The following is a 17,593-nucleotide window of genomic DNA, read 5'->3' on the forward strand; positions in this document are numbered from 1 at the left end:
TATGCCTTTTCTCTGAATAAACAGGAGCAATGTCACAAAGGTAAGATGGACTATATATTTACAGTATAAATATTTTTGATTTGGGGCTCTGACTTGATTATGATCATGATTTCATAGCTAAATTACAATTGTAAATGCATACTTTATACACCACAGTCTTGGAATCAGCCTAGCTGCTCTCCTCTTGACTTTTGCTAGAGGTGGTTAAGTCTTTTTTTGTAGCCTGGAGATTACAGGGAATTACTGGGTCACTTTCCGCATAGCATTCTCGGAGAGAATTGCATGGTCCCACCAAGTTTCTCCTGCATTTTCACATTGGCCTGTGTAGGACCCTCCCTTCTGCCAGTTCCTCTCTTTCATTTTGGAGGCTCGCTGTGGAATTTCACCCTCTTGTCTGTGATTTTTTCACAGCTGGACAGCCCTTTTTCTGTACATAAACCTACTAATCACTGGTATCTCCAGTACTAAGGAATGTCTTCAATGGCTTGTTCTGTCTCACAGCTTGTTTCACATCATCATCCCATCATCTTGAATGTTTCCTATCTGGTTTGATCTTCTTCCGCCTGCTTATTTCATCACTTATCTGAAGAATGGTCCTCTTCAGCAAGCACATCTGTGTCCTCCTGCCTGACGTTCTCCTTCATTCCTCTGAATTTGGCTTGATACACTTCTGTCTATTCCAGGCTGATTGATCTTTTCATATTGCTTCACTTTGCTGCATCTGCCACGTACAAAATAAGTCGGAGCAACCAACAAGTGATGGTTGCTACCCATCTAATAACCATGATGTTTTGGAAAGAATTCTTTCAGCAGCAATGAAAGTATTGACTTTGTCACATATCTTCAAGCTCCAACAGACGTAACTTGGTGGGTTGTTTTGTGACTGCTATAAAAATTGCCAATTATTTGCCTTTTTGCTACTGATAATTCAATTAACTTGTGTACATTCCAATGATGACCTGAGTCGATTTTGCTCGTACGGATTCAGGGAGAGGCAGAGGTATTTTGGAAGGACCAGAAGATATGACATAAACAGAAAAAATGGACAAGAATTTGCAGCCGGGAATTCAAAACTACTTGATCAGCAAAACAAAAATCAAACCCCAAACTTGAAGTCAAAAAAACTATTTGCCAGGAATGCTAAACAAAAATGAAAACTATTTGTTTTTTTCTCTCTAAACTCAGGTGATTTAGAAAGTGCATGGTGTGTCCACTGGTCATCATACACAATAATCTTCCAGGTCATTTCCTAAGTAATGCAGAAGCTCCACAAAATGGAAGTTGAAGACACCAAAATATTTTAACTTAATTAAATAAATTCCAAATAGAAAAATCATTAGAAAATTGGCAATCTTCATGTCTCAGAACTTAATATTGATTTTGAAAAGCCCACCAAAGTACCACAGGAAAGTCAAACTAACATTAATATGAAAACAGAATTATAACAGATTTTGCAGGAAGAGTAAATTACTTTTTAATTCTGTTTACAGCACTGCCCCATTTCATCCTTCCTTCTCTTCTGACCTCACTGGCTATCTGCTGTGATTGCAAGTTTCTGTTTGGCACTGATGTGGACACTGCATGAAATCCATTGCTAGACTGACTCGACTGTCATCTCTTGCCAAGTGCATGCCTCATTCTATATCATCTTTATGCAATTTCACTGCCAATTTTAATTTAATAGATCTGTTTCAATTACTCCATGGTTATGCTAGAAAATTCTGTTTTAGCTTGTCCCTTCACAATTTATAATTCCGTGTTTATTACATTTTCATTTTACATACTCTTTCTCAATCACCTCATTCCATAACTGCCCTGCCATCAGCCATGCCTATTTTCACTACAAAACACTGAAGAAGGCGTACGTATTTCTACCACTCAAGACTCCATCAGAACTTCCACTCCAAAAATGACAACTTATTGCTCTTGCGAGTTAGTCTACAGCACCTGTATGGTAACATGTCTTTTACTAATTCTGTCTATTGAATTCATCCTTATTTCCATTTTCTAGTCCATTTTTTCAGTTCTGAGTTTCAGGGAGCACTCACAGCACTGGAAGCATGGTAGGGTGCCAGAATTGGGTGCAAGTCTATAAGGCTGGTGCATCGAGGGCCAATATGGAACTCCTACTTTCCTACAGTGCATGTCTTTGTAACATGGAAGAAAAACAAAAACCCTGGTTTATTGTACAAAGTCCATATTGGCAATGCCTAAGGCAAAATTTGGAGCCAGGACTCAGGGACTGTGAGGCAACAGCATTAATCACTGTGACAAAAATAAAAAATACTTTAAATATAAAATTGGTATGCAAAATACTTTAAATACAAAATCTGTATGCATTTACAGGATGAAACATCCCAACTATGCTAGAACTGTGTGCTGTTTATCATTTCTTCAGAAGTTAAAATATGGTAATTGGCTTCAATGATCTTTCCCAGTCGTTCTTACATCAGTTTTAATAATAATGAACTTAAAATGACTGGTGATGGCACACAGTGTCTTTAGTATCCATTTCAGTACCACTTTAGACTCAAATCTTGTTTGCTTTTCATCTTTAAAGATCCACAGAGGGTGAGATTGTGCTTACTGTACACACTGCATTATTTGTCAGATTACTTTGAATAGAATAAAGCTCAGCAATAAATACTGCAGCTTCCTCTGCAGTGGAAGGTAAACAAGCCAATTTGTATTTCACGGTTATTTACTTTGGTGTAAAGGATGGCGTAAAGGGCAGTGAGCATGGACAGATAACCTGGCCAGGATGGGAGGCCAGTTCATCAGGAGCTCAAGAAAAAAGGCATGGTATTCCCTGCCTAGGCCAGAAAATGGCAGTTTAGAACTTGTCCCAGCAGGGTTGGATCAAGGATCCATAACCAGCTGGGAGTCCGGTGTGAAAGAAGGACCAGGGGAGACAATTGGTTAGGGCTGCATGCACACTGATACGTTAGTCGGAAGCATCCCTGAGCGATGCTACCAGCATGGACATCCACAAGGCATTCTGGGAGCTGTAGTCCCTTGGGGCACTCTTGTTGGGTTCCAGAGGTGCTGTGAGAATTTGTGATGCCTACTCTCAGTGACTTCTGGTCAATCTGGAAAGGCTTCCATCCGGCTGCCCTATGCACCAGAAGTACTCTCTGGTCTAAGATAAAGGAAGCCACTCAACCTCATCCAGACAAGTTGGAGTCGGGAGAGGAGCTGGACAACACTTGCCTAGGAGGAGTGAAGGAATAAAATGAGAGAGAGAGAATGTGGATACACAATGTGTAAGAACCTTGTTGTAAAGTACTTTGGTTAATGAACCTGTTTTATTTGAACCCATGACTTCTGTACATGTGGTTGTGGTTGGGATTTGTGATGCTGCAATGCCCCCCTTACTGGTCACAATGGTCATGCAGACACATTAAATCTTATATTTTTACATATTTGGACATACTGATCTTGTATTTAAACAAACACCAATTTAAGAATTTTAGCTTGTTCTAGGAAAAGTATTTCACATAATGCAGACACTACTGTATATAAGGATCATTTATAAGCTATTAAGACATGGCTTCTTACAAACATAAAGTGATGAACCACAAAACAAGACAGCTCTTAGGTTAAACACAAGATATTTTACTGTACATTATCAAGGAACATTGGTACTTTTGAAATGAAAATTCACGACTCTGGAGGTATCCCGGTGTCGATTTGCTTACTGTTGAAACATGCCATGTAGCTGTGTGGAAACTACATACACACACACACATATATATATATATATATATATATATATATATATATATATATATATATATATATATATATATATATATATATATATATATATATATATATATATATATATATATATATTACTGTATGATCTGCTTCTCACAGCTGAGAGGGTGTGGCAGATATTTGGCGACCAACCACAAGCGTTGCCTGGTAGGTGACCACCCAAATAATCAGATTGCAATTCAGCCCTATGGATATAATACTCCGATCTACACCCTGTCAAGTAAGCAAACCAGCTGCTGTACCGTAACATCTGAGGCTTTACCTCAGTCGCTGATGTTCGAGGTTTGATCCCTGCAAGAGGAAGCAAAGGTGCATACAACCTGATGAGCCTCAATTAGGGTGAAGCACATGTCGCAATCTCTTTGTATTACTTGACAGGTACTCTATAACAGCCACTTTATTAGGTACACACTGCTAGTACGGGGTTGGGCCCTGTTTTTCCTTCAGAACTGCTGTAATTCTTTGTGGAATAGATTCAGCAAAGTGCTGGGAACATTACAAAGGGATTTTGCTCCATATTAACAAAGCATCATGCAGTTGCTGCAGATTTGTTGGCTGCACATTCATGATGTGAATCTTTCATTCCACCACATTCCAAAGGTGCTATATTGAATTGAGATCTGGTGACCGTGAGGCAATTTGAGTACAGTGAACTCATTGTCAAGATCAAGTAACTATTCTAAGCTGATTTGAGATTTGTGATATGATGCGTTATTCTGCTGGAAGTAGCCATCAGAAAATAAGTACATGGTCATAAAGGGATGAACAAGGTCAGCAATGATACTCAGGTAGGCTGTGGGATTTAAACAATGCTCAGTTGGTGCTAAGGGGCCCAAAATGTGCCAAGAAAATATCCTCCACACCATTACAACACCACCAGCCTGAGCTATTGATAACAAGGTTTCATGCTGTTGATGCCAAATTCTGACCCTACCATTTGAATGTCACAGCTAAAATTAAAACTCCTCAGACCAGGCAATGTTTTTCCAATCTTATATTGTCCAATTTTGGTGAGCCTGTGTGAATTGTAGCCTCAGCTGCCTGTTCTTTGCTGACAGGAGTGGCCAATCTGCTGACAGACAGACAGACAGACAGACAGACAGACAGACAGACAGACAGACAGACAGACAGACAGACAGACAGACAGACAGATAGATAGATAGATAGATAGATAGATAGATAGATAGATAGATAGATAGATAGATACTTTATTAATCCCAATGGGAAATTCACATTCTCCAGCAGCAACATACTGATACAATAAACAATATTAAATTAAAGATTGATAATAATGCAGGTAAAAAACAGACAATAACTTTGTATAATGTTAAATTTAGTTAAATATGTTATTAATTAATATTAATATATATAAATTTAATGTTAAATATGTTATAGGTTCAATATGTTGTGTATTCCAAGCCTACGTTGGTTGTAATGGGTGGTTATGTCAGTTACTGTTGGCCTTTCTGTAAGCTTGAGCCAGTCTGGCCATTCTCCTCTGACCTCTGGCATCAACAAGGTATTTTTGTACCTCATTGGGTATTTTCCCTTTTTGGACCATTCTGTGTAAATCCTAGCGATGGTCGTGCGTGAAAATCCCAGTAGCCGGGGAGTGTGTGTGTGTGTGTGTGTCTGTATATATATATATATATATGTATATATATATATATATATATATCTATACATATTAATAAAAGGCAAAGCCCTCACTGACTCACTGACTGACTGACTGACTGACTCATCACTAATTCTCGAACTTCCCGTGTAGGTGGAAGGCTGAAATTTGGCAGGCTCATTCCTTACAGCTTACTTACAAACGTTAGGCAGGTTTCATTTCAAAATTCTACGCGTAATGGTCATAACTGGAACATGTTTTTTGTCCATATACTCTAATGGAGGAGACGGAGTCATGTATCGCGTCATCACGCCTCCTACGTAATCACGTGAACTAAAAACAAGGAAGAGATTTACAGCACGAGTCAAACGCGGGAACGAAGGTAAATGACGTTAATTTTTGACTGTCTTTTAATACTGTGTAAGCATACATATTAACACGTGCAATTAAACGTGTGCATTTACAGGGTGATTTCTCAGGCTTAAAAGCTCGCCTTTTACTAAAAAGGTAAATGCAAAACTATTTTCAATCATTCTATGATCTGCTTCTCACAACTGAAGGCACCGTGGCTGATGGTAAATGACGTTAATTTTTGAGTGTCTTTTAATACTGTGTAAGCATACATATTAACACATGTGCAATTAAACGTGTGCATTTACGGGGTGATTTCTCAGGCTTAAAAGCTCGCCTTTTATCAAGCGCGGGAACAAAGGTAAATCACGTTGTTCACTGTCTTTTAATACTGTGTAAGCATACATATTAACACATGTGCAATTAAACGTGTGCATTTACGGGGTGATTTCTCAGGCTTAAAAGCTCGCCTTTTACTAAAAAGGTAAATGCAAAACTATTTTCAATCATTCTATGATCTGCTTCTCACAACTGAAGGCACTGTGGCTGATGTTACGTCACTTGCTGTCCAACCATAAGCGTTACCTGGTAGGTAACCGGCCACTCACTTCACTCCCTTACGGGAATCGAACCTCTGAGGTTTTCTTTTGTTCTTAATTAAAATTTAAAAGCAATACTTCACCGCTGCTAAGCCCCTCTAGCGCTGACGTCCGAGGTTCGATTACCGTAAGCAAGTGCAGTGAGTGTGTAATTACATTCACGGCATTCGTAATCTGATTCACAATCTGATTGTATGGGTGGTTACCTACCAGGTAACGCTTTTAGTTGGCCACCAAGTCAGGTCGAAGTGATCACTCGAGTAAAGGCAGCTTCACAAAAAAACAGATCCTTAACAAACTGTTATTAGTATATTTTCCCTCAATTTAAAAAGGTTTTATTTTCTTCTTAATAAAAATTTAAAAGCGGTACTTCGCCGGTGCGAAGCGCGTGGATTTGACCGACTGACACATACAGACATATTCATGAGTGCAGGTACTTCGGAAAGAAAGCACCGTGTAAACCTAAAGTTTAAATTAAGTTCATAGACCTACAAAAGGTTGCCGTTCATTTGAGGCAAGATTGCTTTTCTTCTGTACAACTATACGTTGCATTCTCAAGAGTGTGCTTGCACGGCTTCGGATATAGATATATATATATATATGTATGTATGTCTATATATAAATATGTAAGCTTATAAGTACTGCCTTACTTCTCTTTAAGAAAGGAAGATGTAATGATACTTGATTTAAACGATTCCATGTCTTCCTGGGTTTGCGTAGCTTATTGTCAGTATCTTTACACGTTTTTTTAAGACTTATTGACTGAAACGGGCTTTCACTAAAAAAGTTAGGGCTTTGCTACAGGATACACCCTCCACAAGTTAAGGAAGTAAAAATAAAATATATATTTCTGTTTTATTTAAACCTTTTAAGTTCGTATGCATAGCCCCATTTGGCTGTTTAATTTTTTTTTTTTCTTTCTTCAGTAATATTTAATCTCCTTAAAGAAAAAGAACATATCCATTTTACTTTTTTTGTATCTCTTTAGTAATATTTTAGTGTAAAAGGATAACCAGTATTTAAACCTTTTATGTTACTTTATACATTTATTTTACACAATGTTGAAAAATTAATAAGAAAGCTACATATTTTGGCAGCTGCTGCTTTCATTTTCAATGAAATGAAAAAAGCTCTCCAAGAGAAAACGTCAATGAAGAAGAAACAGTTTGCACTATCTAAAAAGGAGAAACCCTCATTTATAAAAGTTTGCTGCAGATGACTTAAGTGAAAATAAATGAATAGTTCCTATGTGTATAATACATATTTATCTATTTTACTTATGCCTTTATTCCAGCAACTTACAACATCTGAGGTACAATTTGTTACATTACTTTTGTTTTTTGCAGCACAGGCAGGTGAAGTGACTTCCTCAGGGTCACACAGTGGTGTCAGTACCAGGATTTGAACTGACAAGCTCCGGGTTTACTGAAATATTACTGAAGAAAGAAAAAAAATGAAAACAGGCAAATAGGGCTATGCATACAAATGTCCATCCATCCATTATCCAACCCGCTATATGCTAAATACAAGAGCCAATAAGTAGATATGTATATATACAGTATATATATATATATATATATATATATATGTGAATGTATGTATGTATATATGTATGTCTATATTTATATATATATATATATGTAGATATGTAAATTTGTATATGTATATATATATGTTTATGTGGATGTGTATATGTGTATATACGTATGTATATGTAGATATGTGTATATGTAGATATGTATATATGTTTATGTATACATATAGTTACATAACCTCTTTAAAACACAACTTCTCCGCTGCGAAGCGCAGGTATTTTGCTGTATATATATATATATATATATATATATATATATATATATATATATATATATATATATATATATATATATAGATATATATATATATATATAGATATAGATATATATATATATATATATATATATATATATATATATATATATATATATATATATATATAGATATATGACAGCAACACTCATAACAATGACAACACAATTACATATATATATATGTACATATGTATATATATATATGTGTCAATCTATCTATGTATGTATGTCTAGATATATATATATATATATATATATATATATATATATATATGTACATATATATATGTATATATGTGTATATATATGTACATATGTGTATATATGTGTATATATATCTAGATGTGTATATGTGTAGATATGTAAATATTTATATATATATATGTGTCTGTGTGTGTGTATATATATATATATGTGTGTGTGTTTATGTATGTGTGTATATATATGTTGATATGTGTATATATATATATATATGTATATATATGTGGATGTGTATATGTATATATATATGTAGATATGTGTATATGTAGATATGTATATATATATGTTTATGTGTGTGTGTGTGTGTGTATATTATATATATAAAAGACAGCAACACTCATAACAATGACAACACAATTACATTGACAATCATGTTACGTTATTTTTAAAATGTTTCCTTTTTTTTTTTCATAACCTCTTTAACACACTACTTCTCCGCTGCGAAGCCTGGTCAGGGCGTTACCTCCCCCGGAACGCTAGATGGCAGCCCCCCTGTGTGGCAGTGGACTTCCCACAGAGCTTCATGGGAAATGGAGTTGGATACAGCCTTGTTGGGATCCAGAGGCGCCGCCAGATGGTGCTGCAGCAGATTTTTCCTGAGCCCGTGTGGGTGGTTCTTCCGCCACACCCAGAAGTGCAGCAGGAAGTGGGGCAATGAGCACCTGGAGCACTTCCTTGTGCCTTATATAAGGGGCCAGCGGGACAGTACTTGGTGAGCCAGAGTCAGGAGGAGGGAGACAAAGCTTGCCGAGGAGGAGTGGAGGAGAAAGAGAGAAGAAGAAAACTATTGTGTATTGTGGTGTTGGTGCTTTGGGACTGTGTTGTGCCTGTGGGAAATGGGGAAGGTGATGCCCACAGGTGAAGAAAAAGAATATAAAACTTTTGTGTTTTATTAGTGTGCCTCCTGCATCTGTCTGTGTCGGGTTAAGCTCTGGTATAGCGCCATCTATTGTCACTATATATATATATATACAGTGGTGTGAAAAACTATTTGCCCCCTTCTTGATTTCTTATTCTTTTGCATGTTTGTCACACAAAATGTTTCTGATCATCAAACACATTTAACCATTAGTCAAATATAACACAAGTAAACACAAAATGCAGTTTTTAAATGATGGTTTTTATTATTTAGGGAGAAAAAAAATCCAAACCTACATGGCCCTGTGTGAAAAAGTAATTGCCCCCTTGTTAAAAAATAACCTAACTGTGGTGTATCACACCTGAGTTCAATTTCCGTAGCCACCCCCAGGCCTGATTACTGCCACACCTGTTTCAATCAAGAAATCACTTAAATAGGAGCTGCCTGACACAGAGAAGTAGACCAAAAGCACCTCAAAAGCTAGACATCATGCCAAGATCCAAAGAAATTCAGGAACAAATGAGAACAGAAGTAATTGAGATCTATCAGTCTGGTAAAGGTTATAAAGCCATTTCTAAAGCTTTGGGACTCCAGCGAACCACAGTGAGAGCCATTATCCACAAATGGCAAAAACATGGAACAGTGGTGAACCTTCCCAGGAGTGGCCGGCCGACCAAAATTACCCCAAGAGCGCAGAGACGACTCATCCGAGAGGTCACAAAAGACCCCAGGACAACGTCTAAAGAACTGCAGGCCTCACTTGCCTCAATTAAGGTCAGTGTTCACGACTCCACCATAAGAAAGAGACTGGGCAAAAACGGCCTGCATGGCAGATTTCCAAGACGCAAACCACTGTTAAGCAAAAAGAACTTTAGGGCTCGTCTCAATTTTGCTAATAAACATCTCAATGATTGCCAAGACTTTTGGGAAAATACCTTGTGGACCGATGAGTCAAAAGTTGAACTTTTTGGAAGGCAAATGTCCCGTTACATCTGGCGTTAAAGGAACACAGCATTTCAGAAAAAGAACATCATACCAACAGTAAAATATGGTGGTGGTAGTGTGATGGTCTGGGGTTGTTTTGCTGCTTCAGGACCTGGAAGGCTTGCTGTGATAGATGGAACCATGAATTCTACTGTCAACCAAAAAATCCTGAAGGAGAATGTCCGGCCATCTGTTCGTCAACTCAAGCTGAAGCGATCTTGGGTGCTGCAACAGGACAATGACCCAAAACACACCAGCAAATCCACCTCTGAATGGCTGAAGAAAAACAAAATGAAGACTTTGGAGTGGCCTAGTCAAAGTCCTGACCTGAATCCAATTGAGATGCTATGGCATGACCTTAAAAAGGTGGTTCATGCTAGAAAACCCTCAAATAAAGCTGAATTACTACAATTTTGCAAAGATGAGTGGGCCAAAATTCCTCCAGAGCACTGTAAAAGACTCATTGCAAGTTATCGCAAACGCTTGATTGCAGTTATTGCTGCTAAGGGTGGCCCAACCAGTTATTAGGTTCAGAGGGCAATTACTTTTTCACACAGGGCCATGTAGGTTTGGATTTTTTTTTCTCCCTAAATAATAAAAACCACCATTTACAAACTGCATTTTGTGTTTACTTGTGTTATATTTGACTAATGGTTAAATGTGTTTGATGATCAGAAACATTTTGTGTGACAAACATGCAAAAGAATAAGAAATCAGGAAGGGGGCAAATAGTTTTTCACACCACTGTATATATATATATATATATATATATATATATATATATATATATATATATATACATACAGTTGTGCTTGAAACTTTGTGAACCCTTTAGAATTTTCTATATTTCTGCATAAATATGACCTAAAACATCATCAGATTTTTACTCAAGTCCTAAAAGCAGATAAAGAGAAACCAGTTAAACAAATGAGACAAAAATATTATACTTGGTCATTTATTTATTAAGGAAAATGATTGAATATTACATATTTGTGAGTGGCAAAAGTATGTGAACCTTTGCTTTCAGTATCTGGTGTGACCCCCCTTTGCAGTAATAACTGCAACTAAACATTTCCGGTAACTGCTGATCAGTCCTGCACACCGGCTTGGAGGAATTTTACCCCATTGTTCTGTACAGAACAGCTTCAACTCTGGGATGTTGGTGGGTTTCCTCACATTAACTGCTCGCTTCAGGTCCTTCCACAACATTTCGATTGGATTAAGGTCAGGACTTTGACTTGGCCATTACAAAACATTATCTTTATTCTTCTTTAACCATTCTTTGGTAGAACGACTTGTGTGTTTAGGGTCGTTGTCTTGCTGCATGACCCAACTTCTCTTGAGATTCAGTTCATGGACAGATGTCCTGACATTTTCCTTTAGAATTCTCTGATATAATTCAGAATTCATTGTTCCATCAATGAAGGCAAGCCGTCCTGGCCCAGATGTAGCAAAACAGGCCCAAACCATGATACTACCACCACCATGTTTCACAAATGGGATAAGGTTCTTATGCTGAAATGCAGTGTTTTCCTTTCTCCAAACATAACGCTTTTCATTTAAACCAGAAAGTTCTATTTTGGTCTCATCCATCCACAAAACATTCTTCCAATAGTCTTCTGGTTTGTTCACGTGATCTTTAGCAAACTGCAGACGAGCAGCAATGTTTTTTTTGGAGAGCAGTGGCTTTCTCCTTGCAACCCTGCCATGCACACCATTGTTGTTCAGTGTTCTCCTGATGGTGGACTCATGAACATGAACATTAGCCAATGTGAGAGAGGCCTTCAGTTGCTTAGAAGTTACCCTGGGGTCCTTTGTGACCTCGCCGACTATTACATGCCTTGCTCTTGGAGAGATCTTGGGGAGGGTAACAATGGTCTTGAATTTCCTCCATTTGTACACAATCTGTCTGACTGTGGATTGGTGGAGTCCAAATTCTTTAGAGATGGTTTTGTAACCTTTTCCAGCCTGATGAGCATCAACAACTCTTTTTCTGAGGTCCTCAGAAATCTCCTTTGTTCGTGCCATGATACACTTCCACAAACATGTGTTGTGAAGAGCAGACTTTGATAGATCCCTGTTCTTTAAATAACACAGGGTGCCCACTCACACCTGATTGTCATCCCATTGATTGAAAACACCTGACTCTAATTTCACCTTCAAACTAACTGCTAATCCTAGAGGTTCATATACTTTTGCCACTCACAAATATGTAATATTCAATTATTTTCCTCAATAAATAAATGACCAAGGATAATATGTCTGTCTCATTTGTTTAACTGGTTTCTCTTTATCTACTTTTAGGACTTGAGTGAAAATCTGATGATGTTTTAGGTCATATTTATGCAGATATATAGAAAATTCTAAAGGGTTCACAAACTTTCAAGCACAACTGTATATATATATACATATATATGTACATATATATATATACATATACAGTCATGCCTGTGGGTCACGAAAGCCCCTGTTCATGCCCAAAAATTTTGTAAAAAAAGTTGCCAAACAAATTTGGTTGACGAACAAAATCCCCGCTAGCTGAGCATCCTGTCCACTCTCTCCCAGGCTTTGTTCGCGGTCAGACGTGCGTGCAGTACTGTACATACAAGTTCTTACTGTACACATGTTGTGTTCTTTGTTACAGTAACTCCTGTTACTATTTCAGTATGGCCCCTAAGAAAGTGAAGAGCGATAGTGGTGTTGAACAGGAGAAGAAGGTGGTTAGGAAAATCACCATACAAGTGTAGAAAGAAATCATTGAAAAGCATAAACGTGGTGTTCACTTATCAGATATCACATCCTAGTACAAGATGGCAAAGTCCACCATCTCGACAATTTTGAAAAATAAAAAGGCCATCAAAGCAGCTCATGTGGCAAAAGGGGTAACAGCTTTAAGTAAGCAAAGGCCTCAAGTGTTAGAGGAAGTTGAAAAACTGTTATTAGTGTGGATTAATGAAAAACAGAGGACTGGTGATAGCATTAGTGAGGCAATGATCTGCTAGAAAGCCAGACAATTGCACACTGATTTGAAGGATAAAACCCCCAGTATGAGTGTTGAACTTGAAGAGTTTAAAGCAAGTAGGGGGTGGTTTGAAATTTTCAAATGTAGAAGTGGCATTCATAGTGTGGTAAGGCATGGTGAGTCTGTGAGTTCAGACAAGGCAGCTGTGGTGAAAACGTTCGGCAAGTTTGTGGATAAGGAAGGGTATCTTCCAAATCAAGTGTTTAATTGTGATGAGACAGGCTTGTTTTGGAAGAAGATGCTGAAGAGGACATACATAATGCAGGAGGAGAAAGCATTGCCGGGCCCAAGCCAATGACCGTTTTGTTGTGCGCGAATTCGAGCGGGGACTTAAAAGTGAAGCTAATGCTCGTCTATCACTCTCCCTTACAAAGGTGAGCTAAGTGTTCTCTTTATTTTTATTTTCGTATACTGTAATACTGTAATGTCTTTTTTTCAGATTTTTTACTATTAAAAAAACAAAAAATAATTAAATAAAATAGGGTTAGGTGGGCTTGAGAACCAATTAATTACTTTTCAATACATTCTTATGTATTGGACTTTGGACTACGAACAAATTGGTTCACAAACAGACTTCAGGAACGGATTGTGTTTGTGAACCGCAGGCACCACGGGATATGCTTATATCATTTGCATTTACATTTGTTAGCAGAAGCTTTTATCTGAGAAGCTTTTAAGTGAGTTACAGAAGAGGTCAACATAATCAAGAAAATATCAGTCTTAGGGAGTGTTTGGGAACAAGTGTTGCAGGATAAGGGTTGTGACAGATGTCCAGGGACCTTGCCCCACCGGGACGCTGGAAGAAGGGAAGGACAGGGAAAAGGGCAGTATCTCCACAGGACAAAAAGGTCCTGTAGGACTCCTTCTTCAGCTTGGTGTCCACCAACGGGTTCGGGGATTGCCGCCACGACAGGCACCAACCACCTTACGGCCACACCTCTGGTCAGCCGCCACAACAATAAAGGCACGGAACATGGCCCATTCGGACTCAATGTCCCCCACCTCCCTCGGGATGTGGTCGAAGTTCTGCCGGAGGTGGGAGTTGAAGCTACTTCTGACAGGGGACTCTGCCAGACGTTCCCAGCAGACCCTCAGAACACGTTTGGGCCTACCAGGCCTGACGGGCATCCTCCCCCACCATCGAAGCCTACTCACCACCAGGTGGTGATCAGTTTACAACTCCGCCCCTATCTTCACCCGAGTGTCCAAGACATGTGGCCGCAGGTCCAACGACACGACCACAAAGTCGATCATCGAACTGAGGCCTAGGGTGTTCTGGTGCCAAGTGCACATATAAACACCCCTATGCTTGAACATGGTGTTCGTTATGGACAATCCGTGATGAGCACAGAAGTCCAATAACAAAACACCACTCGGGTTCAGATCGGGGGGGCCATTCCTCCCAATCACGCCGTTCCAGGTCTCACTGTCATTGCCCACGTGAGCACTGAAGTCTCCAGCAGAACGAGGGAGTCCCCAGAAGGTATGCCCTCTAGCACCCACTCCAGAGACTCCAAAAAAGGTGGGTACTCCAAACTGCTGTTCGGCACATACGCACAAACAACAGTTAGGACCCGTCCCCCCACCCGAAGGCGGAGGGAAGCCACCCTCTTGTCCACCAGGGTAAACCCCAATGAACAGGCTCCAAGTCGGGGGGCGATAAGTATGCCCACACCTGCTCGGCGCCTCTCACCGCGGGCAACTTCAGAGTGGTAGAGAGTCCAGCCCCTCTCAAGGAGATTGGTTCCAGAGCCCAAGCTGTGCGTCGAGGTGAGCCGGACTATATCTAGCCGGAACCTCTTGACCTCACGCACTAGCTCAGGCTCCTTCCCCTTCAGAGAGGTGACATTCCACGTCCCAAGAGCCAGCTTCTGTAGCCGAGGTCCCCCACCTTTGGCCACCACCCAACTCACACTGCACCCAACCTCCTTGGCCCCTCCCATAGGTGGTGAGCCCATGGGAAGGGGGACCCACGTTGCCTCTTCGGGCTGTGCCCAGCCGAGCCCCATGGGTGCAGGCCCGGCCACCAGGCGCTCACCATCGAGCCCCACCTCCAGGCCAGATCTGTGACCCATTTGTGAATAAGCCAGGTGAATCAACTTTTGTCAGTGCTTGAAGAGGATCAACTGCTTGAGGCTGCAAATGATGGTGGCCTTAAAAGTATATTTGAGACAACTTCAAATCTCCATACGTTTTGGATTAAAGTCAAGGCGAAATATCCTGAGATTGCCACAAAAGCCCTGAAAAGTCTGCTTCCATTTCCAACATCCTATCTTTGTAAGGCAGTGTTTTCTGCAGTGACAGCAACCAAAACGAGATTACGAAGTAGACTGAACATAAGCAACACACTTCATGTGTCACTGTCTTGCATCGTCTTCAAATGGGATCGTCTGGTTGCAGGAACACAAGCTCAGGGCTCCCACTGATTCTGCATTATGGTAAGTTGTATAATTTCTATTACAATATTATAACTTAATAATAATAGAAATGTAATGTAAATTGTGTATAAAACTGCCCTACGAACCCACCCGAATCCTCAACTAACCCACCCCCACCAGTCCCTGGAAAAATTTGTTTCTAGTAAAGTGGTCCTTACTGTCAAAAAGGTTGGGGACCACTGTTCTACAGGACATCTGGGTTGTTGTACCTGCTCATGGCTTATAATGGAGAATCTGATGCTACGTCTCTCACTGGTGATCTTGGTATCTCTTCACCTTAGGTCAGGATGAAAAACTTAATCAGTGGCTATAGGTCTGTAGGTCTGTACTGGCAGACAGTTAACTGGCTCAATGCAGTAACATTCATTTTTATTTTTTTTTGGATGACAAAATTTTAACATATTGTAGCGCACCATCTTTCACTGCATTTTTCATATGTGCAAAATGTTTTGAAAGAGATTTATGCTCATAATGGAATCAGTAATAACTGTGAAATACATTATATTTAGTTAAAACCAAACAGAGTATTTAACACTTAAGGAAAAAATCATACTTGTTCTGTTGTTGTACAACAAACTTTTTAAATAAGAACCATACACTTTGGACACCAGAGGGCACTCTATGTCCAGCTTCTTTTTTTTTTTTTTTTTTTTTGCTATGAAAACAATTGGATAATACAATTGCAATTCATCCCTAACCTCTGCTGCTAGGATAATTAAGAATATAATAAAAAAAACAAATGTATTATTTAATACAACCCCAAAACAACTTGATGTATCCTTTTTTCCTGCTTCCATTTGTTCAATCATACTCTCAGGCCCCAAAAACTGGACAAAACTCCCATCATTGTTAGCAGTATTTATAAACAATTTATGTACAAAAAAAGTCCCTTTTAATGAATGAAAATAAATAAAACTGGCACAAAAGAGAAAATTCAAAAGAAATCAGCATCAGCCACATTCCAACAGTGTCATCCACTGAATAAAACAACCCCCTGAGTTGGAGCTGTCGTCTTCCTCAGTCCCCTGTGGGTCCAAAAGTGGAGGAAGTGAAATCAATCAGCTTCTGGCCAGTCTTGAAAACAGCTAAGAGGAAAAAGGTGAAGGTGTTACCAATCGCACCACCCTCTTGGTGTGAACTGGCGCTGCTTACCTTAGTGGAGCCCTGAAGGTGTCCCCTAAGCACTTGTGTCTGACACACTTGAAAGTAAAAATAATCTTCAGCAATTTGTATTTTTAGGAACATCCCAGAAGTGAAATGAATTCTTAACCAATCATAGAAGTGTACCCTCCTCATTATTATGAGCCCATTTAACTCCTAAACTCTTTTTCGCCTTGAAGTTTCCTTTTAGAGACTTGGCTTCCTCTTATCACTTACAGGCCTGAGGGTGCCTTTTATACTTGCATGTTATTAAGTTCATTTTATGAAATATCTTGATGCAGAAGATAACTGGAATCATTTCCCATCATACTGTAGCTTACTGTCTCCTGATTTCCTTTCAGAATTGACTCTGAACCCTGGATGGGAAAAGCAAGTGCTGATGATGGATGAATGGATATTGTGGCATGTTGTAATAGATAAATAAATGTGACGTTGTGTGTTTTACTTACATGTGTAGGTATGGGTGGCTAAGTGCTGAAGGCAGAAGAATCACAGTTCTTGTCTGTGTGAAGTTCATGTGTTCTCTCCATATCTTCATGACTCTTCTCACATGTCCCACAGATAAACATGTTAATGTGGCCATTAATGGAGAAGCTCCGTGTCAGTGTGTCCATGGGTCCTAGAGTACATTGGTTTGCTTGGTTCCTACCAGCCACCTTTTGCTTCCAGGAAT

The sequence above is a fragment of the Erpetoichthys calabaricus genome, chromosome 13, assembly GCF_900747795.2.
Source record: "Erpetoichthys calabaricus chromosome 13, fErpCal1.3, whole genome shotgun sequence".
NCBI classification, from domain to species: Eukaryota; Metazoa; Chordata; class Cladistia; order Polypteriformes; family Polypteridae; genus Erpetoichthys; species Erpetoichthys calabaricus.